This window comes from Bidens hawaiensis, unplaced genomic scaffold, assembly GCF_021521415.1.
Source record: "Bidens hawaiensis isolate Kalapana, Puna unplaced genomic scaffold, B.hawaiensis_p1.1 tig00004021_1, whole genome shotgun sequence".
Classification (NCBI taxonomy): Eukaryota; Viridiplantae; Streptophyta; class Magnoliopsida; order Asterales; family Asteraceae; genus Bidens; species Bidens hawaiensis.
Window position 1 is genome coordinate 2230903 of NW_027491237.1, and position 26598 is coordinate 2257500.

At 38.1% G+C, this 26598-nt stretch overlaps 1 pseudogene across 1 annotated transcript in view; it reads left to right on the plus strand.

Moving 5' to 3' along the window:
* The window catches only part of LOC143625240 (ATP synthase subunit alpha, chloroplastic pseudogene), a 195981-nt pseudogene extending 171241 nt beyond the window's left edge, over window positions 1-24740 (plus strand). Inside the window, exons 2-3 of the transcript XR_013152243.1 lie at window positions 8848-9516; window positions 22545-24740. The product of XR_013152243.1 is annotated as an ATP synthase subunit alpha, chloroplastic pseudogene (transcript). The remainder of the gene's footprint in view (window positions 1-8847; window positions 9517-22544) is intronic.
* The last annotated feature ends 1858 nt before the right edge of the window (window positions 24741-26598 follow it).

Here is a 26598-nt window from a genome sequence, read left to right on the forward strand (position 1 = left end):
ATTTTTTTTACTACCTGGAGCTTCGATACATTTCAAAATCGAGAGATGTCTACCGGGGAGTTCTATCAGACAACAATTAGCAAATCTAGATTTACTAATAATTATAGATTATTCATTGGTAGAATAGAAATAATTGGAGGAAGAGGAACCCAAAGGGAATGAATGTGAAGATAGAAAAGTTGGAAGAAGAAAATATTTTTTGCTTAGACGCATGGAATTGGCTAAGCATTTTATTCGAACAAATATAGAACCAAAATGGTTGGTTTTGTGTCTATTACAAGTTCTTCCTCCTGAGTTGAGACGAATCTATCATATAGATGAGGATAAACTAGTGACCTCGGATATTAATGAAATCTATAGAAGAATTATCTATCGAAATAATACTCTTACAGATCTATTAACAAGTATAGCTACGCCAGAAGAATTAATAATAAATATCTCAGGAAAAATTCCTACAAGAAGCCGTGGATACACTTCTTGATAATGGAATCTGCGGACAGCCAATGAGGGATGATCATAATAGAATTTACAAGTCGCTTTCAGATGTGATTGAAGGCAAAGAAGGAAGAGTTCGCGAGACTCTGCTTGGTAAACGGGTCGATTATTTAGGGCGGTCAGTGATTGTCGTAGGCCCTTCACTTTCATTACATCGATGTGGATTGCCTCGCGAAATTGGAATAGAACTTTTCCAGGCATTTGTAATTCGTGACCTAATTAGAATACATCTTGCTTCGAACATAGGAGTTGCTAAGAGTCAAATTCGGAAAAAAAAAACCTATTGTATAGGACATTCTGGATAGATTAGGCATACAGGCATTCATCCCCATTTTAGTGGAAGGGTGTGCTATTTGTTTACATCCATTAGTTTGTAAGGGCTTCAATGCGGACTTTGACGGGGATCAAATGGCTGTTCATGTGCCTTTATCTTTAGAGGCTCAACTATTGACTTATGTTTTCTCATATGAATCTTTTGTCTCCAACTATTGGAGTCCCATTTCTGCACCAACTCAAGATATGCTTAGTGGACTCTATGTCTTAATGAGTGGAAATCGTCGGGGTATTTGTGTAAATAGGTATAATCCATGTAATAGTAGAAACGATCAAAATGAAGATTATAACTATAAGTATACAAAAAAAAAGAACCCTTTTTTTTGTAATGCTGTGATGCAATTGGAGCTTATCGGCAAAAACGAATCAATTTAGGTAGTCCTTTGTGGTTGCGATGGCGACTAGATCAACATGTTATTGCTGCAAGAGAAGTTCCTATCGAAATTCACTATGAATCTTTGGGGACCTATTATGAGATTTATGGATACTATCTAATAGTAAGAAGTATAAAAAAAGAAATTCTTTATATATATATATATATTCGAACCACTCTTGGTCATATTTCTCTTTATCGAGAGATAGAAGAAGCCATACAGGGGTTTTGGCAGGGCTGTTGTAATTCTATGCTGGCCAGGGGGAATTCGAATCTCACCGGGTTAACTAGGACTAGAATTGCGGAATTTCTATGTGAATCAAGATCTAGAAAAGGAAGTTTTCCAATCACTGACTCAAACCCATTGTCAAAAATTCTACTCAGCACAACGCAATATGGAGGTACTGATGGCAGAACGGCCCACTCAGGTCTTTCACAATAAAGTGATAGATGGAACTGCCATGAAACGACTTATTAGTCGATTTATTGATCACTATGGAATAGGATATACATCACATATCCTGGATCAAGTAAAGACTCTAGGTTTCCGACAAGCTACCGCCGCATCCATTTCATTAGAAATTGATGATCTTTTAACAATACCTTCTAAAAGATGGCTAGTTCAAGATGCTGAATAACAAAGTTTTATTTTGGAAAAACATCATCATTATGGGAATGTACACACGGTAGAAAAATTACGCCAATCGATCGAGATATGGTATGCCACAAGTGATATTTGCGACAAGAAATGAATCCTAATTTTCGGATGACAGATCCTTTTAATCCAGTCCATAAAATGTCTTTTTCGGGAGCCAGAGGAAATGCGTCTCTGGTACATCAATTAGTAGGTATGAGAGGATTAATGTCAGATCCCCAAGGACAAATGATTGATTTGCCCATTCAAAGCAATTTACGCGAAGGACTCTCTTTAACAGAATATATTATTTCTTGCTACGGAGCCCGTAAAGGGGTTGTGGATACCGCTATACGAACATCAGATGCAGGATATCTCACGCGCAAATTTGTTGAAGTAGTGCAACACATTGTTGTACGTCGAACAGATTGTGGCACCGTTCGAGGTATTTCTGTAAGTCCTCGAAATGGAATGATGGTGGACATGATTTTTATCCAAACATTAATTGGCCGTGTATTAGCAGATGATATATATATAGGTTCGCGATGCATTGCTGCTAGAAATCAAGATACTGGGGTTGGACTTGTCAATAGATTCATAACTTTTAGGGCACAACCAATATCTATTCGAACCCCCTTTACTTGTAGGAGTGCATCTTGGATTTGTCAATTATGTTATGGCCTAAGTCCGGCTCATAATGACCTGGTCGAATTGGGAGAAGTTGTAGGTATTATTGCAGGTCAATCTATTGGAGAACCGGGCACTCAATTGACATTAAGAACTTTTCATGATGGCGGAGTATTCACAGGGGGTACTGCAGATCATGTGCGAGCCCCTTCTAATGGAAAAATCAAAGTCAATGAGTATTTGGTTCGTCCGACACGTACACGTCATGGAAATCCTACTTTTCTATGTTCTAGAGACTTGTATGTAACTATTGTGAGTGAAGATATTGTACACAATGTGTGTATTCCGCCCAAAAGTTTTCTTTTTGTTCAAAATGATCAATATGTAGAATCAGAACAAGTCATTGCTGAGATTCGCACGAGAACATCCACTTTGAATTTGAAAGAGAAGGTTCGAAAACATATTTATTCTGACTTAGAGGGCGAAATGCACTAGAATACCGATGTGTACCATGCCCCTGAATTTACATATGGTAATATTCATCTCTTACAAATAACAAGTCATTTATGGAGATTATTAGGGGAGCCCTGGAGAGCTAGTCTAGGCCCCTGTTCGATCCACAAGGATCAAGATCAAATGAACGCTTATTCTCTTTCTGTTAAGCGAAGATATATTTCTAACCCCTCAGTAACTAATAATCAAGCGAGACACAAATTTTTTTGTTCTTATTTTTATGGTAAAAATAAAAAAGGAGATAGGATTCCTTATTATTCAGAATTGAATCGAATGACATGTACTGGTCGTAATCTCAGATATCCGGGCATTCTCGAGGGAAATTCTGATTTATTGGAAAAGAGGAGAAGAAATAGAGTCATCATCCCACTTGACTAGATTCAAGAAGGCGAGAACCAACTAATACCTTCTTTAGGTATAGCAATTGAAATCCCCATAAATGGTATTCTCCGTAGAAATAGTATTCTTGCTTATTTCGATGATCCTCGATATATAAGAAAGAGCTCGAGACTTACTAAATATGTGACTAGAGAACTGAATTCAATCGTCAACGAAGAGGATTTGATTGAGTATCGAGAAGTCAAGGTATTTTGGCCAAAATACCAAAAGGAGGTAAATCCATTTTTTTTATTCCCGCGGAAGTCCACATTTTAGCCGAATCTTCTTCCATAATGGTACGGCACAATAGTATTATTCGGGTAGATACACAAATCACTTTAAATAGAAGAAGTCGAATAGGCGGATTGGTCCTCGTGAAGAAAAAATCAGAAAAAATTAAATTGATAATATTTTCTAGAGATATCCATTTTCCTGGAAAGACAAACAAGGCATTTCGATTGACACCACCAGGAGGGGGAAAACAAAATTCCAAAGAATACAAAAAATTGAAAAATTGGCTCTATATCCAACGAATGAAACTTTCCAGGTATGAAAAAAGGTATTTTGTTTTGGTTCAACCTGTAGTCCCATATAAAAAAACGGATGGTATAAATTTAGGAAGACTTTTCCCGGCAGATCTCTTGCAGGAAAGTGATAATCTACAACTTTGGGTTGTCAATTTTATCCTTTATTACGACCCAATTCTGGAAATTTGGGACACAAGTATTCAATTAGTTCGGAGTTGTTTAATGTTGAATTGGGACTAAGACAAAAGGAACGAAAAGGCATGTGCTTCCTTTATTGAAATAAGAACAAATGGTTTGATTAGAGATTTTCTACGAATCGACCTAGCGAAGTCACCTATTTCATATACCGGAAAAAGGAACGATCTTCCGGGTTCAGGATTGATTTCTGAGAATGGATCAGATCTCGCTAATTTCAATCTGTTTTCTTCCATTTATTCCTATAAAAAAAGCAAGGATTCAAGAATCCCTTAATCCAAATCAAGGAACTATTCATACATTGTTGAATCGAAATAAGGAATCTTAATCTTTGATAATTTTGTCATCATCCAATTGTTCTCGAATAGGCCCATTCAACGATGTAAAATCTCCCCATATGATAAAAGAATCAATCAAAAAGGACCCCCTAATTCTAATTAGGAATTCTTTAGGCCCCTTAGGAACAGGTTTTCCAATTTATCATTTCCATTTATTTCCTATTTAATAACCCATAATAAGATCTTGGTAACTAACTATTTGCAACTGGACAATTTCAAAAATATTTTTCAAATACTTCAATATTATTTACTGGATGAAAATGGTAAAATTTATAATCCCTATTCATGTAATAACATCATTTTAAATCCATTCAATTTGAATTGGTATTTTCTCCATTACAATTATTGTGAAGAGACATATACAATCGTTAATCTTGGGCAGTTTCTTTGTGAAAATGTATGTATAGCAAAAAAAGTACCGCATTCAAAATCAGGTCAAGTTCTAATTATTCAAGTTGACTCTGTGGTAATACGATCAGCTAAGCCTTATTTGGCTACTCCAGGAGCAACTGTTCATGGACATTATGGGGAAATCCTTTACGAAGGAGATACATTAGTTACATTAATATATGAAAAATCAAGATATGGTGATATAACGCAAGGTTTTCCAAAAGTGGAACAGGTGTTAGAATTGCGTTCGATTGATTCAATATCGATGAATCTCGAAAAGAGGATTGAGGGTTGGAATAAATGTATAACAAGAATTCTTGGAATTCCTTGGGCATTCTTTATTGTTGCTGAGCTAACTATAGTGCAAAGTCGTATCTCTTTGGTTAATAAGGTCCAAAAGGTTTATAGATCCCAGGGGTTCAGGGGGAGCAGATACATAATAGGCATATAGAAATTATTGTACGTCAAATAACATCAAAATTGTTGGTTTTAGAAGATGAAATGTCTAATGTTTTTCGCCTGGAGAACTAATTGGATTGTTGCGAGCGGAATGAATGGGGAGCGCTTTGGAAGAAGCGATCTGTTACCAAGCCGTATTATTGGGAATAACAAGAGCATCTATGAATACTCAAAGTTTCATATCCGAAGCGAGTTTTCAAGAAACCGCACGGGTTTTATCAAAAGCAGCTCTACTGGGGCGTATCGATTGGTTGAAAGGCCTAAAAGAAAACGTTATTCTGGAGGATGATACCTGTTGGTTGCGGCTTCAAAACACCTTCAAGCGAACCTAACAACATTGCTTTTGAAATAAAAAAAAAGAATCTATTAGAGGGGGAAATGAAAGATATTTTGTTCTACCATAGAAAATTATTTGATTCTTGCCTTTCTTCAAAGAATTTACATGATACACAAAAAAAATCATTTTTTTATTATTTTTAGGGTTTAATGATACCTATTAGCATATTCACCCCTTTCTTTTATCTTTTAAAAGGATCTGTTGGTTTTTAGGTGCAGTAATTTGATTTGGTAATAGTAATAAAAAATAACAAATAGAAAAGAATAATGGCTTGGGCTGTGTATCGACGCCAATCTGCGGTAGAAGAGAAGGTTCCATCGGAACAGTTTTTTATTTCAGTGTACCTCTTCGCTTTTTTTTTCAAAAGGGGGAGGCAGTGTGGGGAGAAATGACAAGAAGATATTGGAACATCAATTTAGAAGAGATGATGGAAGTAGGCGTTCATTTTGGCCATGGTACTAGGAAATGGAATCCTAAAATGCCACCTTATATCTCTGCAAAACGTAAAGGTATTCATATTACAAATCTTACTAGAACTGCTCGTTTTTTTATCAGAAGCTTGTGATTTGGTTTTTGATGCAGCAAGTAGGGGAAAACAATTCTTAATTGTTGGCACTAAAAATAAAGAAGCTGATTCAGTAGATGGGCTGCAATAAGGGCTCGGTGTCATTATGTTAATAAAAAATGGCTCGGTGGTATGTTAACAATTTGGTCCACTTCAAAAACGAGACTTCATAAGTTTAGAGACTTGAGAACCGAACAAAAACAGGGGGACTCAACCGTCTTCCAAAAAGAGATGCGGCTATGTTGAAAAGACAATTATCTCATTTGCAAACATATCTGGGCGGGATTAAATATATGACAGGGTTACCCGATATTGTAATCATCGTTGATCAGCAGGAAGAATATACGGCCCTTCAAGAATGTATCACATTGGGAATTCCAACAATTTGTTTAATCGATACAAATTGTGACCCTGGTCTCGCAGATATTTCGATTCAAGCGAATGGTGACGCTATATCTTCAATCCGATTAATTCTTATCAAATTTGTAATTGCAATTTGTGAAGGCCGTTCTGGCTATATAAGAAATCCGTGATTAATAATAAGATAGATAACTTATTTCATTTCGGAACCTTCATAGATTTATCGAATCGGTTACTATTTCTGAATATCAAAAAGGAAATCAAAATAAAAAGGAATAGAATTTGATTAGATGGTATTCAAAATATACGATTCATGTAGTCAAGTCGAGAAATAGATGGTTGAATCAAAATAATTTTGTTTAAAGTTCTATTTTTATCAGAGGGCAATATGAATGTTCTATCATGTTCCATCAACACACTAAATGGGTTATACGATCTATCCGGTGTGGAAGTAGGCTAACATTTTTATTGGAAAATCGCGGGTTTCCAAGTCCACGGCCAAGTACTTATTAGTTCTTGGGTTGTAATTGCCATCTTATTAGGTTCAGCCGCTTTAGCCTTTCGGAACCCACAAACCATTCCGACCGGCGGTCATAATTTCTTCAAATATGTCCTTGAATTTATTCAAGATGTGAGTAAAACTCAAATTGGAGAAGAATATGGTCCTTGGATTCCTTTTATTGGAACTATGTTTCTATTTATTTATGTTTCTAATTGGTCAGACGCCCTTTTACCTTGGAAACTCATACAATTACCTCATGGGTAATTAGCCTCACCCACAAATGATATAAATACTACTGTTGCTTTGGCTTTACTCACGTCAGTGGCTTATTTCTATGCGGGTCTTACCAAAAAAGGATTAAGTTATTTCGGGAAATATATTCAACCAACATCAATTCTTTTACCTATTAACATTTTAGAAGATTTCATGAAGCCCCTATCACTTAGTTTTTGACTTTTTGGAAATATATTAGTCGATGAATTAGTAGTTGTTGTTCTTGTTTCTTTAGTACCTTCAGTGGTTCCTATCCCCGTCATGTTCCTTGGATTATTTACAAGTGGTATTCAAGTTCTTATTTTTGCAACTTTAGCCGCGACTTATATAGGTGAATCCATGGAGGGCCACCATTGACTAGAAAGTCTTTTTTTTTTACCTAAGGTAATGTGTGCATGGCTAAAAAAAATTGACTTAGGGAATGAAAAGATACAACTACACTATATACGATCAGAGTAATAGAAAAAAAGATTACAACAAAGATATTAGAGTAGAGAATTGAAAAAAGGGGGGAAAGAGATCTCAAAGGTCTTTTTCCTAAAATTCCTGTTTGGTCCATTTATATCATAATCATACCTTCCCCAAATAAATATTTGGTTTAGATTGGTCATCGAATCCGACTATTCACTATTCGGAGTCATAATTTGACGAAGAAGTCTTGTGGTATTACCACGTATTATTAAATGTCATTAAAAAAAGGATGTTCTATAGAATGATTCCCCTTTTCAGTTCATCTTATTCACCGATTGACCAAAGGAAAATATTAATAAATAATATATTGTATGAACTTAGATCAATCAAATCAATTTCTATGCAACGATTCGGCCAACCCAATTTATCTATTGATTATCTTATCAATTTAGGTTGCAGGATAATGATAAAAATGATAAATGAAGGGGGAAGGGAAAGGATAATTGATAAAAAGCGGGGTTCATAAAAGGTTCGTAGAGAGTAGGTCGAACTAAGTATGGCTATAGGTTAACCCTTGTCAAGGGTTAGACGCATCCTTATCAAATTGAATTGAAAGAGTTGGTTTACATTGTGGAAAAAAGACATGTATATGTGATATTAGATATTGACTAGTTATATACGAGCTAAAGATATATCTAATTTTCCCTACTAATCGAATGTGAATGTAGATGGGGATTCTATAGAAGTCCTTCTGTCTCATCTGTGACTGTGAGTTGAATGAATAAACGGATTAAGTCAAAAAAAATTGAAGAATTCAAAGAGCGATTCGGGATAAAAAAACGGAAATACTAAAGTTGCATGGATTCACAAATAATTTAGCGAGAGAAACTAAAAAAGAGATATAAAAGTAATTTTGATGATTCAGTAATGTTATTACTTGAATTCGAAGTTCGTAGTTACTTCGACCGAATGAATCGTAGCAATGGAATAATTAAGTCATAGTTCATTGGTTGAATGTATCATTAACCATTTTTTTGTATGAGGAACTTATCATGAATCCACTGATTTCTGCCGCTTCCGTTATTGCTGCTGGATTGGCTGTAGGGCTTGCTTCTATTGGACCTCAAGTTGGTCAAGGTACTGCTGCGGGTCAAGCTGTAGAAGGTATCGCGAGACAGCCCAAGGTGGAATGAAAAATACAAGGTACTTTATTGCTTAGTCTACCTTTTATGGAAGCTTTAACAATTTATGGCCTAGTTGTAGCATTAGCACTTTTATTTGCTAATCCTTTTGTTTAATATTATAAATATGAAAAAGAAAAATTTTTCATATTTTATTGCCCGGGACTTGTGCTTGTTTTTTCGAATTATATAAAGATTTCATTCCTAGAATTACTTATTCGTTGAGAAAATAACCCACGGGAAGGGCTGATTTGCAGATGAGGAATTAGCATACCAACTCGCTTTCATCCTTCCTGTTCGTGTTCGTAAGCCTTTTTTTAGAGGGGGGTGGGACCAAGGAAGTAATTCATGATTTCTAAATTGAATAGATTTTTGATTCGATTTAGAAAGTAGGAAACTATAACTATATATATGTAAATATTACAAAGTAATACAAAAAGAACTCTGTTCTATTTTTTAGTCTATCTATATGGGGAGATCATATGAAAAATGTAACCGATTCTTTCGTTTCTTTGGGCCACTGGCCATCCGCCGGGAGTTTCGGGTTTAATACCGATATTTTAGCAACAAATATAATAAATCTAAGTGTAGTGCTTGGGGTCTTGATCTTTTTTGGAAAGAGAGTGTGTGCGAGTTGTTTATTTCAATAATAGGCTGGATCCAACTAGATTTACTTTTTCTGTTATAACTAGGCTAGGAAAGTTATTGTAGGTTCCCATCCGGATCTACACGAGATATCTCGTTCTACGTAGGTGCGGAATCCCTACGTAAGACGTTACGAGTATAGAAAACAATACGAGCTAACACACGATACGATAACCAAACACACGTTGTATTCCAACCGTAAGCACGTGATACTATGATCACCGGATACAAAACTCTCTGACTCGAATACGAATAAACTCTGGTCTATTAACTATCTAAGTCGTAACCTAGTTTATATAATCACGACAACTTCGCCTGGCAGGTTTAGGCGAAGTTGTCACTAACTTCGCTTGAAGTTCGCCTATATCAGCGAACTTGTTAGCAACTTCGCTTACATACAAACTCAAAACCAAACGACTCGATTACAGACACTAGACACTGAACTACTGACATCATGCACCAACAGACTCCCCCTTGGCAGTAGCTTCATCTCTTTTGCTTCAAACACGTGTCTTGTAATCTTCAATCTTCTATCTTCAAGCATGCACTCCTTCTCGAACACAAACCGAGACAACTCTTTGATATTTCCTCGCTTCGTCTTTCCAAGCAGGAATATAAAATATCTTCTTGTCATTCAACACCTGCAAATTAGCTTGCGATAAGTTTACCAAGTGCATCGGATCGTACACTCTAAGCAGCTCTTGTTCATCTTCGTCTTCCATCACCGCCTCAGCTGTCTCACAATCTACAAACCACCACTTCAGGTCTTTAAGCACATCCTTGGGCATTAGCTTCATCGGTACTTCTTTCAAACACCGGATCGGTTTATACTTCATGACCATCCAAGGCTTTCCATCAGCTCTCAAACCTCTATCCTTGTCTTCAACAAGCTTTCCCTTTTGTGGCTTCAACAGCTCAAATTTCTTCTCTTTTATACTTTCTTTCCATACAATTTTCCCAATGACTATAGCCATATTATCGTCACTTCTGTTTATCAATCCCAATCTGGCTAAGTCTTTCACTTCACATTCTGGCAGTGTATTCAATGATCTTAACATCCTTCTAAAGTACTGAACACCGTCATACCTTTTAATCACGAAGAGCCTCAACTGCTCATCATATATCCAGCAAATAATCCCTTTCTTCGCTTCAGCATAGCCTTTAATGTTGTAACTCTTCTTAAACATTGTAGGGACCGCCGGTTTCTTCGTTTTGACGAACCACTGAGCATAGCCTTCCTTCCATCTAGGCTGCTCTTCCCGTTCAGACTCATCATTCCCAATCTGTTGACTCATATCTACGTTCTCGACTTGCGGTATCTCTTGCTCCACATTCTCCTCTACTATCTCTCCCTCTTCTATCTCTGTATCCATCACAATCTCTTCACCAATCTTCTCTATCACATCACTCGGTAGTACATCATCATCATCACCAACCAAAACATCATCCATCTCCTCTACGTCAACCACCACCACATCATCACCACCAGCTGCAGATGTCCACTCCCCCTGAGTTGTGGAAGTTCCAAGAGCTTGATCAGTTCTTGGCAACTCACCACCTGCATCTTTCGATGCATTGGGATCATCGTCTCTATCATTTCGTCTCTTGGTCCTCAACTCGTCGCCTTTACAGCTCGTCTCCCCCTGAGATGCCAAGAACTCCTTGAAAGCATCTATGATTTTTCCATGTTGTACCAGGAGGGACGACTGCATCTGATTCTCTGTAACTAGGCGCTGAATAGCCTGGGTATGGATAAGATTAATCCTTGACTGCTCTGCCACGACCCGTTCCAGTGCTGCTATTCGTTCTGAGTCTGATAGGGTTGCATCGAAATCGAACCTCATATGCGATAAATCTTGAGTGTACTGAGGAGGGATTTCCGATGTCACCGGGACCTCAGAAGTAGAAATAGACGTAACCGCAGATGGTATCGTCACCGATAGCCCTGCAGTGGCCACAACAGTCAACTGTATAAATTGTGCCACGACTTCCGATGGAGTAACGGTCGGAGGCGGCAATGAAACGATCTCAGGAGTCGAAAGTTGGAAAGTAGTGGGTGGGAGGCCAAAAGTAGACGAGGTAGCCACCACGGGAACACCCGTAGCGCTTGGCCTTGTAACATGTAGGGATGAGGGAACCATTGTCATACCGGATAGTGCTGGTGGAGTGAAACGTACCACCCTAGAGCTCTCACCAGCTCCTGATCCTGCACCTATCCGTTCCCTTCTTGACCTCCGGATCAACTGTTGTACCTCTTCCTCATAATCAGACTCGCTATCATCATCTGTTCTCTTTCTTTTCCCATATAGTCTTTCTCGAGTCACCATAATCCTTCTGGCCTCTGCCACTTCATCATCAGAATCAGAGCCAGCCACCGTTGTAGCTGCCCTAGTAACATTCACAGTCGAAGCACGTTCAACCGGGACCTGTACGTTCTCCTCTGGATCCACCCGATTCATATCAAAGAAGCCTTGACCACCAAATTCTGCATCAAGGTCCACGTTCTCCTCCAGTGACACAACATGAGCAGCAGGTATAGCTTGAGGTGCTCCTGCCTGTTGTGGTGCCGGGTCCCTAAACTCGTCCCCTCGAGCAGGCACATACCCCAGGTTGATCAAGTACCCAAAGAGTGGAGTATGTCGAGGACGAAGCTCAGGTTTGCTCCTCGCACTGGAGGATCTACATTGGGCGAAGATCCGTTTGTTCACACTCTCAACGTATCGGATCGGACGGCGTTGAGGAAGCGTTGGAGCAACATGATTCAAGATCATTTGTAGGAATCTTGGATACATGATGAATCGCTCACGCGCCATCGCTCTTCTTTGACGATCAATCTCATAAAAGACCATCTGACTAAAGCTGAATCGCTTGTTGTAAGTCAGGGCAGTCATCGCTGACTGCATGGTCGCGCCCATGCCATCAGTGCCCGCCTTTCTCCCTGACATGCAAACGATCATAACATGCATGAGAAAGCGCCACTGGTCAAGTAAAAAGCCTTTCCTCCTCTGCGTATCCCCCAAGGGACCAGAGTATCCCATTCGTAAAAACGCTCCATCACGGAAAGGAGCTACAAACTCTGTTGGATCATCCCTTGACTCATTCCCAAATCGTAAAGCCGCCCGGATTTGTTCAGAAGAGAACTGAACAATATGATTGTTGACGGTTGCGCGCATCACCGGGGGCTCGACTCTACAGTCGTATTCCACTGTCTGCCAGAAATCCTCAATATTGGGCAAGGATATTGGCAGAGTTGTTGTAATTGCGTGGAATAGCCTCGAGCGTAAAAGGAATGTGATGATTTCGCGGAAATCATCAACTCCGCTCGCCTCCGGGTCTAATGTTATGTACATGTTGTGACCCGGGAAGAACTGTCTCTGGTGATCACCTCCGTCATCACCGCCTGCACCACCTGCTCCAGCAACAGCAGCCATATCTGCAACAAACAGGTTAAGTTAGATAAACGTCAAAGCGAATCACAAGTTTGCCTGTTACCATGAGCGAAGTTGTGATCAATACTGTATAGGCGAAGTTAAAGGTGAGGCGAAGTTGGGAAACAACTTCCCTTCAAATTGAACTTCGTCTGAAAATAGTTAAGTAAAATGGTCCAGGCGAAGTTACGGATAACTTCGCCTAATCACAACATCGCCTCATAAACTGTTTCAAAATCAATAATCAGGCGAAGTTAAACCTCAGGCGAAGTTACGGATAACTTCGCCTAAACTGTAACTTCGCCGAATTTGAATCGGCAACAGTTATAGATTTTGAACGACGTGTAGATGATGATTTCGGAGATCGAGGACTCCGAAATACATGATTTTATGAAGTTTTAGACGTTCAAGTAGTTTACTATCACGTAAAAACAAGTTTGAAATCGGGTGTTTAAGGTTTCGAAAGACGAGGTCGATAATCGAGTCGAAACGACCGATGATCAACCTCAAAAACATTGATTATACGATACTATAAACCCTACACACCTTTAATCTGATTAGAATCGAAGTAACAAAAACACAGAAGATCGATAAAAACAGATCGATAACTTCGCTTAAGTTTCAGAGGATAAGTTCGCTGATATTTTGAAATAATGAAACTGTTTGACCTTTAAATTCCTTTATATAGGGTCAAAGTTAGTACAGGCGAAGTTATCGATAACTTCGCCTATTCCAGGCGAAGTTATAAACAAGTTCGCCTGTATTTACAAAACAAACCCCTATACTTTTAACAATTTTCAATAAAGTTTTTAAAACATCCTTTAAAGCGTTAAATGATAAGATCAAGACCAAGTAACCAGGTATAAAATCAAACAATTACAAAATTAACAAGAATTTGAAAAATTAAAGTACACGGGATCAAATTTCAGTCTCGACAGGGACTACCATGTTTTAGAAAAGATCCGAACAGGAATCATACTAATTTCGTGACTGTCACACATATCTGTGTTCAGCTGTATTATGACATAAAGAAACAGGTTGTAAGCAGGTAATCTACTTAAAATGGTTTTCATCGTTTCTGTGATACGAGTTAGGTTCAATTAAGCTCAAAACTTATGTGGGCAACAACTCAGAGATTATGATGCCTCCTATCTATTCTCAAGGCGTATTTGGCTTTCCCCAAGTCACCCCGAATTGACCTCGACCCATAGTGTCTGATTAAGTAGTAATTACTCTTCGATCTTAGACTCTGCTTCATGTTCAGCTTCTTGTGTCTTGATTGATAATCATTATCATTATGAACTCTAGAATTTTTTTTATTTTTTATTTATTATTATTATTTTTTTTAATGTAACATGTATATACACAACTTCAAGTAGAAAATAACTACAAGTCCCGAATCTGGATCACTGCAGCGTCTTGACACGCTATCTTCACGGGAATCAGAACACTCACGGGCTCGTGTATGACTGGGTAATCGCTTTTCTGCCTATCATTCGGAAAGATATGTATGAGGACATGCACAACTCTTAAGGAGTTTCCACATAAATCGAGTAGATTTAGTTAGTATCACTTCTACTTTTACGCACCATAAAAAGCTACCATGACATACAATGACTGTCCTAAAGTCTTTTAGGCCTAATAACTTCACTAGTTAAGCACACAGAATCAATATATCTATCATTTTCCAAGGTTAGATCAATTTTCTGTTAAACATAGTAAAGGTACTTCTTACGAAGTAGTAGACTTGAAAAATAATTTCATCTCCCGAAAAGAAAAAATTTTAACATCAATCGCCCCGACCAACTCAAAGTCTTCAGGGAAACGGCTATCCCGAAGATCCAATGGATCAGCTGGACCGACCACATACTAGTATGTGTCCTTCTAACTAAGTATGATCGACTAATTTTCAGCGAAAGAATGAAAAACTCATCATAAACCGCCCCGGTCACTTTCAGTCATCTGGTTAATGGCTATCCTCATATTCTACAAGTAGGAATGAGGACCAAACATATCCGAAGACATGTCCTTCAAACTGAGGCAACCGACATAATTCTAAGCGATAGTGACGTTTTTTTTTTTTTTTTTTTTTTTTTTTTTTTTTTTTGACCACAAACATATGACTTGGTTACTCGGGATTGATCATCCCATTTAGCTCAACAAGGTTTTGAAATCTAGTTTTGTCAAACGCTTTCGTGAACAAGTCAGCGAAATTATCTAACGTGTCAACCTTTTCGAGCTCAATCAGCTTCTTCTCAGCACAATCCCGTATAAAATGATGACGTATGTCAATATGTTTAGTTTTACTGTGCTTCACGGGATTGTTAGTTGCTGAGATAGCAGCAGTGTTATCAATGCAAATAGGAGTGAGTGAGAAATTCAGACCATAATCGCGCAACTGTTGTTGAATCCAAAGAACCTGGGGGCAGCAGTTGGATGCTGCCATGTATTCTACTTCACAGGTTGAAATTGCGACTGAGGTCTGCTTCTTGCATTGCCACGACACTAGTCTGCCACCAAGAAACTGACATCCACCAGTTGTAGACTTCCGACTCTGATTGCACCCTCCATAATCAGAATCTGTGTAAGCGACTAGCTCCAAGTCTCCTCCTCTCGAGTACCACAACCCCAGCTTCGGCTTGCCTTTGAGATACCGCAGTATCCTCTTCGCACCCTTCAAATGAGATTCTTTTGGGTTTGCCTGAAAGCGTGCACAAAGACAAACTGCAAACATTATATCAGGCCTAGAAGCAGTTAAGTACATTAAAGAACCTATAATAGCCCGATATTGGGTTGGGTCCACATCTGCATCGTTGTCTGAATCAGCACCCAATTTGTGATTGACGCAGACTGGAGTATCATATGGAGTGCTGCCCTCCATCTTGAAGCGTTTGAGAACATCATGGACATACTTCGTTTGATGAATGAACATCCCGTCTTTCTTCTGATCAACCTGCAATCCTAAAAAGAAAGTTAGTTCACCCATAGCACTCATTTCAAATCTCTTCTTCATGACGGCCTCAAACTCCTGACACATGGCGACCTTTGATGCAGCAAAGATAATGTCGTCCACGTAGACTTGCACCAGTAGAAAGTCGCTACCCTTTCTCTTGAAGAACAATGTGCTATCAATTTTACCTCTTTCAAACTCATTCTCAAGCAAGTAATCTGATAAGGTTGAATACCAGGCACGAGGTGCCTGATGTAGTCCATACAGCGCTTTACTTAGCTTGTACACGTGATCGGGAAAGTCAGGGTCAGGAAAACCTGGAGGTTGCTCAACATACACAACCTCATCGACTTTACCGTTTAGGAATGCACTCTTCACATCCAACTGAAAAACCTTCATCTCCTTATGAGCAGCAAATGCCAAAAACAGCCGAATGGCTTCCAATCTTGCTACAGGAGCAAACACCTCATTGTAATCAATCCCCTCTTGTTGATTAAAGCCTTTAACAACCAGCCTCGCCTTGTTCCTGATAACAATCCCTTTCTCATCTCTCTTACATTTGAAGACCCATTTTGTGCCAATCGCATGCACATTTCTTGGTTTTGCAACCAAGTTCCATACTTCCATTTTCTTAAACTGAGCTAACTCTTCTTGCATGGCTTCGACCCACGAGCTGTCCTTAAGAGCCATTTGATAGTTCTTTGGTTCAATCTGGCTGATAAAGCAGGTGTACAAGCACTCGTTGATTATGCCTGATTCTTTAATGCTTGTGTAAACACAGGTGTGCTCATTCAAGCTTTGTCTTGTTTGTACACCGGCGGACAGATCACCTATCACATTCTCCAAAGGATGATCTTTGTGAATTCTCGTAGTCGGAACCGAGCTGACATTCAGATTATCTTCCAAGTTCGAAGATAGCTCATCAATGGGTGATTGATGTTGAGAGTGAAACGGATTGATGAATTCCTCTTCAGTAGAGGCAGCAGGGGTATTGACAGTATTTGACGAGGAAGGCTGAAATTCATCATACTGTGGTCGTTGCACCAAAGTGTCTTCCTCATCGCATATCATCTTCGTAGCAATTCTTTCCTCAACTTCTGCAAAATCCAGATAAGGTATGTAAAAAGATTTAAAGAGTCTATCATAGTCGAAAACCCCAGCGGGTCCCGAGCTTGGTTTTGGTGTTTTGTAACTTGTGATATCGGTGTTACACACCACCTCAACCTTGCTGTTCGATGTATTAAAGACCCCTCTGTTGGGAGTCCTAACAACGTATCCGACTAAGATTCCTTCGTCGGCTACTTCACCAAATTTAGAATTGGTCTTTAATATCGAACATGGGGACCCGAATGGTTCAAGACCACTCAAGTTTGGCTTTCTCCCATGCATAAGTTCATAACTGGTTTTATTTAATCTTTTAACAGTTAACACTCTATTAAGGATATAACAGGCTGTTGCAACAGCTTCAGCCCTGAACACCACGGGAAGTTTCGAATCAGCCAACATGGTTCTGGCTCCTTCAATTAAAGTTCTGTTCTTCCTCTCAGCCACTCCATTTTGTTGCGGTGTATACGGTGCGCTGTATTGGTGTTCTATCCCCTTCTGTAAGCAGAAGATCTCCATCTCGTAGTTCTTGAACTCAGTTTCATTGTCACTCCTGATGAATTTAACTTGTTTCCCCATGATATTCTCCACCTTGGTAATCAAATTCTTTACCATCTGCACTGTTTCATCCTTTGACTTCAGGAAATATACCCAGGAATATCGTGAGAAATCATCAGTGATCACCAAGCAGTAAGATGTTCCTCCTAGACTTCTTACATTCACGGGACCGAAGAGATCCATGTGAAGTAATTCTAGGGTACTGACAATTGAATTGACCTTCTTGGTGAGATGGGATTTCTTGTGTTGCTTTCCCTTTTTGCATGATAAACATTTGTCTTCAAAGTTGAAATTCTTCAAGGGAACAACCAGCACAAGCCCATTTTTGACAAGGTAGTTCATTTTCCGAAGATGAATGTGTCCCATTCTCCTATGCCACAACTCGGACTCCGATTCAGTCGCTTTTGACAGAAGACACGATTCTTCTGTGGCCATCTCAGTCGATCTCATATCCATGATATACGTATTCTTCACTCTTGGAGCCTAAATAACAATCCAATCTTCTGGTATCTTAAAACCAGGATACAACACAATCGCTTCATTCTTTGTAAAATGTACGGTGTAGTCTTTGTCACAAATCTGCGAAACACTCAGCAGATTGTGCTTCAGTTCTTCAACAAAGTTTACTTTCTCCAAAGTCATCTTTCCATTCGACACCGTCCCTATTCCTGTAATCCTTCCACCGCTCTCTCCTGCGAAACTTACCCTTCCTCCTTGAACAGGTTTCAAGTCGTGTAACAAATTCTTGTTACCCGTCATGTTCCGGGAACAGCCGCTATCCACAACCCATTGATTGTTGGCAGCCCTGTTCAACCGTTCCTACACGATTAAAGCAGATGATTAAAATCTGGGGACCCAAGACCGATTGGTCTTGGGTCGATACATTCCGTACCTTGGCTGTCCAAAGTTAGTATCATAATAATTTCTGTGAGTCCTAACAGGATACCTTCTTATGGATTGACTATGAGGCCATCCAAACCTTCGTGAATTAAAAGAATTATTACTTAAGGTTTGGTTGTTAGCAGTGAAAAACTGAGATCCTTTTCTTTGAAAACCTGAATTAGACCAATTTCTGAATTTTGATGGGTTTTCAGTTGTAACATTATCGTTAGTTCTATTCTCAGTTCTCGAAGGCTCACCTCTGAATCTCTGCTTCAGAGGACAATCAGCAACAAGATGTCCTTGTTGATTACATCTAAAACAACACCTGTTTTCAACTTTCTTATCAAAAGTTGTCTTAGATGTTGAGGCTGTATTACTGCCCGTTTGTCTCACGTATGGTGGGACATACGGGTTTAGTGGAGACTTCTTTTCAGGTGTTTTATTTTTTTCTCCACTTTTTGGTAACACTTCCTCTTGTTTTGTCTCACTCGACTTAGAAGACTTGTCCGAGTTAGATGAGACAGGACTCGGAGCAGAAATCTTAACACTTGCAACAGGCTTACTAAATTCTGGTTCTTTAATCGTTACTTTAACCGGAACTGTCTGACCATAGTCAACATCGACGGATTTCTGATTACTATGGTCATAAGTGTAATTATGATTGAAAGGTGGTGGAACTTCATGATAACCAATTCCTCCCCTTTTTGGGGAACCTTGATCACTAACGAGGTGATCAAGTATAGCGGAGGAATTTCTGAATTGCTCCAGTTTCCTGTTAAGTTCCACCACTTTTACCTGGTGATCAGCTATCTGTTTTTCGCTTTCAGCTATTAGTTTGGTTTTCTCTTCTAGAACTTCATAGCTAAGATCAATCACTTTAATTTTTTCAGCAAGCTTTGCTTTAAGACTTTTAATATCTGTTTCACAGCTTTAATTTTTACTTTGTAACTATTTTCTCTAGCTTTAGTGAAATGATGATCTTCTTTTAAAGTTTTATATTGCGCATCCAAACTAACAAACTGATCAGTTAGAGTTGTTAGTTTTTCAGACAGCTGTTCACACTTAGTACAAGGGAGTTCGGTACTTACCTTGGAGAGCTGGTCTGCTACATCTGCCATGTACGCTTCATTTTCGCCAGTTCCCTTCTCACTATCTGCATTTTCGATGTTTGCCAAGTTGGCCTGTTCAAATACTTCTTCAACATGCAAATTCCAGTTATACTCCTCGTTCTGTCTGGAAATCATGGCTCTATAGTCATTACCACTACCACTCTGCTGTGTAGATATGTTTTGACTGCGTTCTACACGTTCATTTTTGCATTCTTATGCAAAGTGGCTATTCTGCTGACAGTTGTAACAGCGTACCTTCGACTTATCAAACCCTGGCCTCTCACCGACAAACTTCCTGCCAGTCTTCTTCATGAACCTCTTCACCCTTCTGACAATCATAGCCATCTGCCACTGCAGATCCATCTCCTCCAGATCATCAGCATCGATCTGGTCATAGTCTTCATCCAAAACTGCAGGATCAACGATCTTACCCTGAATGTAGTTCTCATACGAAGCAATAAAAGATGCATAGAGAGCAAACTGCTGTTCAGCAGATTTGACACTCATGGGCATCTTCGAGTAGTTGTTGTTTGAAACACTTGGGGAATAACTACTCTTGGTCGCTTGAGGTTAAGAAGCATTTGACCCTCCAGCTACATAGCACACATCACCGTTCATGTTGAGAGATACATGTCCCTCATGTTTTGAGCTCGCGCCTGACTCTCCCTTAGAGTAATAAGCAGATGATTCAGTTTTCGAACTTGATCCAGAGTTAACCTTTGCACCATACATACCCGGATCTTGAACCTGATCGGTAGGTGTCTCCTTTCGTACCATGTTCAGTTCAAACGTTCTTAGCTTGTTAACTGCTGTCTCCAGGTCATAGTCAGCAAAGTCTTTATCTTCTCTCATCAACACAGTATACATCTCCCATTTCGGTGGGAGAGCATCAAGAAGCTTTTCAACTTTCTCATCTTCTTTGTAAGCAATTGAATAGTTGTTGAGTTCAGTCATCAGATGATAATATCTAGTGATGATATCATCTAGTGATTCATTTTTCAGATACTTGAAGACCGAGAATTGGGTTTTTAGAAGTTTAATTTTCGATGCACGGATTCCCACATTGCCCTCAAACCGGTTCTCAAGTGCTTCCCAAAGCTCTCTAGCAGTTTTATACTATCGGAAGGTGTGAAGTATCTCTTGTGGAAGAGCCATTGTAATTGCTGCATGAGCTTTGCTTTCTGCCTCATACATTTTCTTCTCCTCTTCTTCCATCTCTTTGTATTTCTTGATTTGATCACGACCCTCATACTCAGCAGTAGGTGGAATGTAACCATCTTGTATGCACACCCACATCTTGGCATCTTGATACTTGACATATTGTTCAAAACGATCTTTCCACGCTACATAATCAGTTTTCTTAAGCATCTTAGGTGCCTTTGTAGCCGAACCTGCTTCTACTTCCATCTTTACCAGTTCAGTAATGTTTATCGAAGACATCTTTCTCAAAACTCAAAGAAATCCGAAAATCAAAAATTTATTTTCAAACAGCACTGTAGGCGAAGTTGTGGATAACTTCGCTTAAAACTTAACTTCGCGTGAATTTGTAACTTCGCTCACTTTCTTAAATTCGCCTGATTGGCGAACTTGAGAATAACTTCGCTTAAGTTGAGCGAACTTGGGAGGTAGGTGAAGTTGTGGGTAACTTCGCTTGAGGTAAGCGAACTTGAAGAGGTAGGCGAAGTTGTGGATAACTTCGCTTAACCTTATATCTTCGCCGAAACCCTACTAACAGTGACGGAAACTTCGCCTGATGAACACGAAGTTTCTGCAGATTAGATTTCTGGGTTTTTCGAGGTTTGTGAAGGTGTTATGGGTTGTTTAAGATTGTAGGAGGAGAGTATAGCACAAAAGCTCAGAAAACTCGTCCCGCGAATAGTCGAACGGAACGATTTCTATACCCGCGTGATAATCCCGAACCACACAATCGAGCAAATGCTTTGATACCAATTGTAGGTTCCCAGCCGGATCTACACGAGATATCGCGTTCTACGTAGGTGCGGAATCCCTACGTAAGACCTTACGAGAATAGAAAACAATACGAGCTAACACACGATACGATAACCAAACACACGTTGTATTCCAACCGTAAGCACGTGATACTATGATCACCGGATACAAAACTCTCTGACTCGAATACGAATAAACTCTGATCTATTAACTATCTAAGCCGTAACCTAGTTTATATAATCACGACAACTTCGCATGGCAGGTTCAGGCGAAGTTGTCACTAACTTCGCTTGTCTAACAAGTTCGCCTATATCAGCGAACTTGTTAGCAACTTCGCTTACATACAAACTCAAAACCAAACGACTCGATTATAGACACTAGACACTGAACTACTGACATCATGCACCAACAGTTATATCTAAGAAAGAAGAGTGCATGATCTCGCGAATTACTTGTGAATCAATTCAGAAATCATATGTAAGAACTATAGCATTTCGAAATTTATTGGAAAATCCACTTTGATTCTCTATCAACCAATAATGTGGGACCATTAACATGGTTAAAGCTAAATTGTTTGAAGTCCAGACGCAGCATGGTATTCTTTCTACCTCTATGTTTATTTACAGATGGTTTCAAAATAAATATTTTATCAATATAAAACACTCATATCGATAAAATGATTTGAACTACTTATTGGGGGTTTTTTAGCCAATGTTGAATCGATGACCTATTTATTGTGTATAAAGTAAGAAAAACTTCTTGGATTATAAAAAGTAAACAACTTTGCTGACAATTACATATTTTTTGTTTGGTCAGAAGAGTCGTCCGAATATTTTGATCTTGGATTAGTGATTCTTTTTGATATTTTGATTTCATTTTGGAATATGACAAAAGAATAGAGGATAGGCTCAGTACATGAACAATCAAAATATGGGAATTTATATTGAGAATGAGAGCCAAATGATGAATCGAAAGATTCATGTTTGGTTCGGGTAGGGATCATGGAATTTTTGAAATGAATGGAAAGATATAAGTGATTTATTAGATAATCGAAAAAAGAGAATCTTGAATACTATTAGAAATTCAGAAGAATTGTGCGAAGGGGCCATAGAACAGCTGGAAAAAGCCCGGGCTCGCTTACGGAAAGTAGAAATAGAAGCAGATGAGCTTCGCGTGAATGGATACTCTGAAATAGAGCGAGAAAAATTGAATTTGATTGATTCAACTTATAAGACTTTGGAACAGCTAGAAAATTACAAAAATGAAACTATCAATTTTGAACAACAAAAGGCCAGTAATCAAGTCCGACAACGGGTTTTCCATCAAGCCTTACAAGGAGCTCTAGGAACTCTGAATAGTTGTTTAAACAACGAGTTACATTTACGTACTATCAGTGCCAATATTGGCATTTTGGCGGCGATTAAACAAATAACGGATTAGTCCTTCTACTTTAGTTTAGGCATTATTTTTGATTTTTTTTATTGATTTTTTTTTCAAAAAAGAATTAACAAATACTCATGGTAACCATTCAAGCCGACGAAATTAATAATATTATCTATGAACGTATTGAGCAATATAATAGAGAAGTAAAGATTGTAAATACTGGTACCGTACTTCAAGTAGGTGATGGTATTGCTCGTATTCACGGTCTTGATGAAGTAATGGTGGGTGAATTAGTAGAATTTCAAGAAGGTACAATAGGTATTGCTCTTAATTTGGAATCAACTAATGTTGGTGTTGTTTTAATGGGTGATGGTTTGCTAATACAAGAAGGGAGTTCTGTAAAAGCAACAGGAAGAATTGCTCATATACCAGTGAGTGAGGCCTATTTGGGTCGTGTTATCAACATCCTGGCTAAACCTATTGATGGTAGAGGTGAAATTTCATCTTCTGAATATAGGTTAATTGAATCACCCGCTCCGGGGATTATTTCTCGATGTTTTGTATATGAGCCTCTTCAAACAAGGCTTATTGCTATTGATTCAATGATTCCCATAGGACGTGGTCAACGAGAATTAATTATTGGGGATAGACAGACCGGTAAAACAACAGTAGCAAAAGATACAATTCTAGATCAACAAGGCCAAAATGTAATATGCGTTTATGTAGCTATTGGTCAAAAAGCATCTTCTGTGGCTCTGGTAGTTACTACTTTCCAAGAAAGGGGCGCGGTGGAATATACTATTGTGGTAGCCGAAACGGCGGATTCCCCTGCGACATTACAATACCTCGCTCCTTATACAGGAGCAGCTCTCGCTAAATATTTTATGTATCGTGAACGACACACTTTAATCATTTATGATGATCTCTCTAAACAAGCGCAAGCTTATCGTCAAATGTCTCTTCTATTACGAAGACCGGCGCGAGGCTTATCCAGGAGATGTTTTTTATTTACATTCATAGAAAGAGATGCTAAATTAAGTTCTCTTTTACGTGAAGGAAGTATGACCGCTTTACCAATAGTTGAAACCCAATCGGGAGACGTTTCGGCTTCTATTCCTACTAATGTCATTTCAATTACTGATGGACAAATATTCTTATCTGCCGACCTATTCAATGCTGGAATCCGACCTGCTATTAATGTGGGTATCTCTGTTTCCAGAGTGGGGTCTGCAACTCAAATTAAAGCTATGAAAAAAGAAGCCGGTAAATTAAAACTTGAACTGGCACAATTCGCAGAATTAGAAGCTTTTGCACAATTTGCTTCTGATCTCGATAAAGCTACTCAGAATCAATTGGCAAGAGGTCAACGATTATGTGAATTGCTTAAACAATCCCAATCCGCCCCTCTCGCGGTAGAAGAACATATACTTACTATTTATACCGGAACAAACGGTTATCTCGATTCATTAGAAATTGGACAGGTAAGGAAATTTCAGGTTGAGTTACGTACTTACTTAAAAGCCAATAAACCACATTTTCAAGAAATAATATCATCTACCAAGACATTTACCGAGGAAGTGGAAGCCATTTTGAAAGAAGCTATTCAGGAACAGAGGGAACGTTTTATACTTCAGGAAGAAGCAGCCTAAACAAATTGATCAACCCTTTCAACCATTTTTTCAATAAAATAAAAAGGGTACTCAAACGTTTCAGATTCAAATCATGCAAAATTGATTTTTTGATCTCGAAATCTAAAAAAAGATATGGAAAAAAATTGCGTCCAATAGGATTTGAACCTATACTAAAGGTTTAGAAGACCTCTGCCCTATCCATTAGACAATGGACGCTTTCATTGTTATTTTGGGTATTTTTTCTGATCTTTTAATCCTTTTAATGTTTGATTTGAAAAAAAAAAGAAGAATATAGTAAGAATATAGTAGGATTTTTGTAAGAAATTTTTTTGAATTGTATATTCAATCATGAATGACGTATTAATTAGAGTTAGAGTATTTAAGATAAATTATAAATATAGTAAGATAATAGACTAAATATAAAAATATAAAAGGAGATAGATCGGGTAGCGGGAATCGAACCCGCATCGTTAGCTTGGAAGGCTAGGGGTTATAGTCGACGTCGATTCATCATTTTGAACGTCTCTATTTCAAAACCGAACATGAAACTTTGGTTTCATTCGGCTCCTTTATGGAAAATGGATAAATTGCTAGATTTAAGATGTGAACCAACTTACAAAAAACGATACCCATCTTACAAACAAAAAAAAGGATACCCATAACATCTATGTTAGCTTTTTTTTGAATATATTCATCAAATCAAAACGACTCGCTTTCTAGATGATCCCTCTAGAAGAAGGCGGTTATAACAACCTTTCTAGTTACTTCGTTCTCTATTTCTATTTGAGAGGGTCCTAAGGAAAATGGTTTTCTTTCAACCGAGCTAAAAAAAGATGTCGATGTCTCTAGTAAACTAAAGACATTATTTAATAGCTATTTTGCTTCAATTTATTCGCTACAAATCAAAACAAAAATTGAAGATTTAGTTACGATTAGAAATTAGAAATCTACTTGTCTATTTTCATCCATGGATTATTTATTCATACTCATTCAATTGGACATATTGATCCATTTTTCTCATTTTGTTTCGCAATTTCATAATCCAAGTTTTCAGTTTTTAATTGACCTTGGATAAAAATCCCGAAAATTTCTATTTTCCTTGAATATTTCATTGAAAGGTAAAGGATTTAATCCTTTAAAAGAAATAAAGTTTTATATCGGAATATGAATCAAACCGAAAGACCCCTTAAATATTATGGGGGTTAATAGAACGAAACACACTTTTACCACTAAACTTTACCCGCTACAATGCAATTATTATATATAAATGGACATTTTGTCGAGGCACTTCTGTATATGTGTAACTGGGCTTCTTATATCTTATATAAGAAGACATATTTTCCTTACATAGTACAGACCCGCTCAGGAACGCGTAAGCCCTTGGTTCAAACCCGACAAGGGGCTTTGTTTAAGTTTTTTTAGTCGTACTATTCATACGAAGAATAGCGATATGCTTAATATGAATAAAAAAGTAACCAACTTTATAATGTATAATATTATCATCTAATGAGTTATAGTATATTAGTTATCACGAATCATGATAAGTCATCTGTTTAATCAACAAAATTCCTATTTTCAATTAGGCCAATGAAATCCATTGTAAATATTAGAAATCAATAAAGGAAAAATAAGTGGACCTGACACATTGAATTATGACCATATCCGCTATTCTGATATTCAAATTCAATAGAGATGAAATTGGAACATGTTGACCCCCTTTTTTTCTTTTCATTTCTTTGGACTCCGTAAGAATTTGACGATATTTCCAATTCAATCGTCTTGTTCTATAGGAATAAATTGTCATTTCGTTCCTTCACAGAGAACCATTTCTTCTAAGTCACAAGATAAGAAAAATTTTCGCTATCTTTCTTTGATTACAGGATCGAGATTCATTTATATCTATATAATATTTCTATATAATATTTCTGTTTAGATTTATAGCTATCAGATCGCGGCTTGTTGTACCAAAAATTTCCATTTCTATGCATCCAATTTTTTCTGAAGATATGAAGAATGGATGCGGGATAAATACTCTCGTTTCCAGTCTCCTATTATTGTTATTGTATT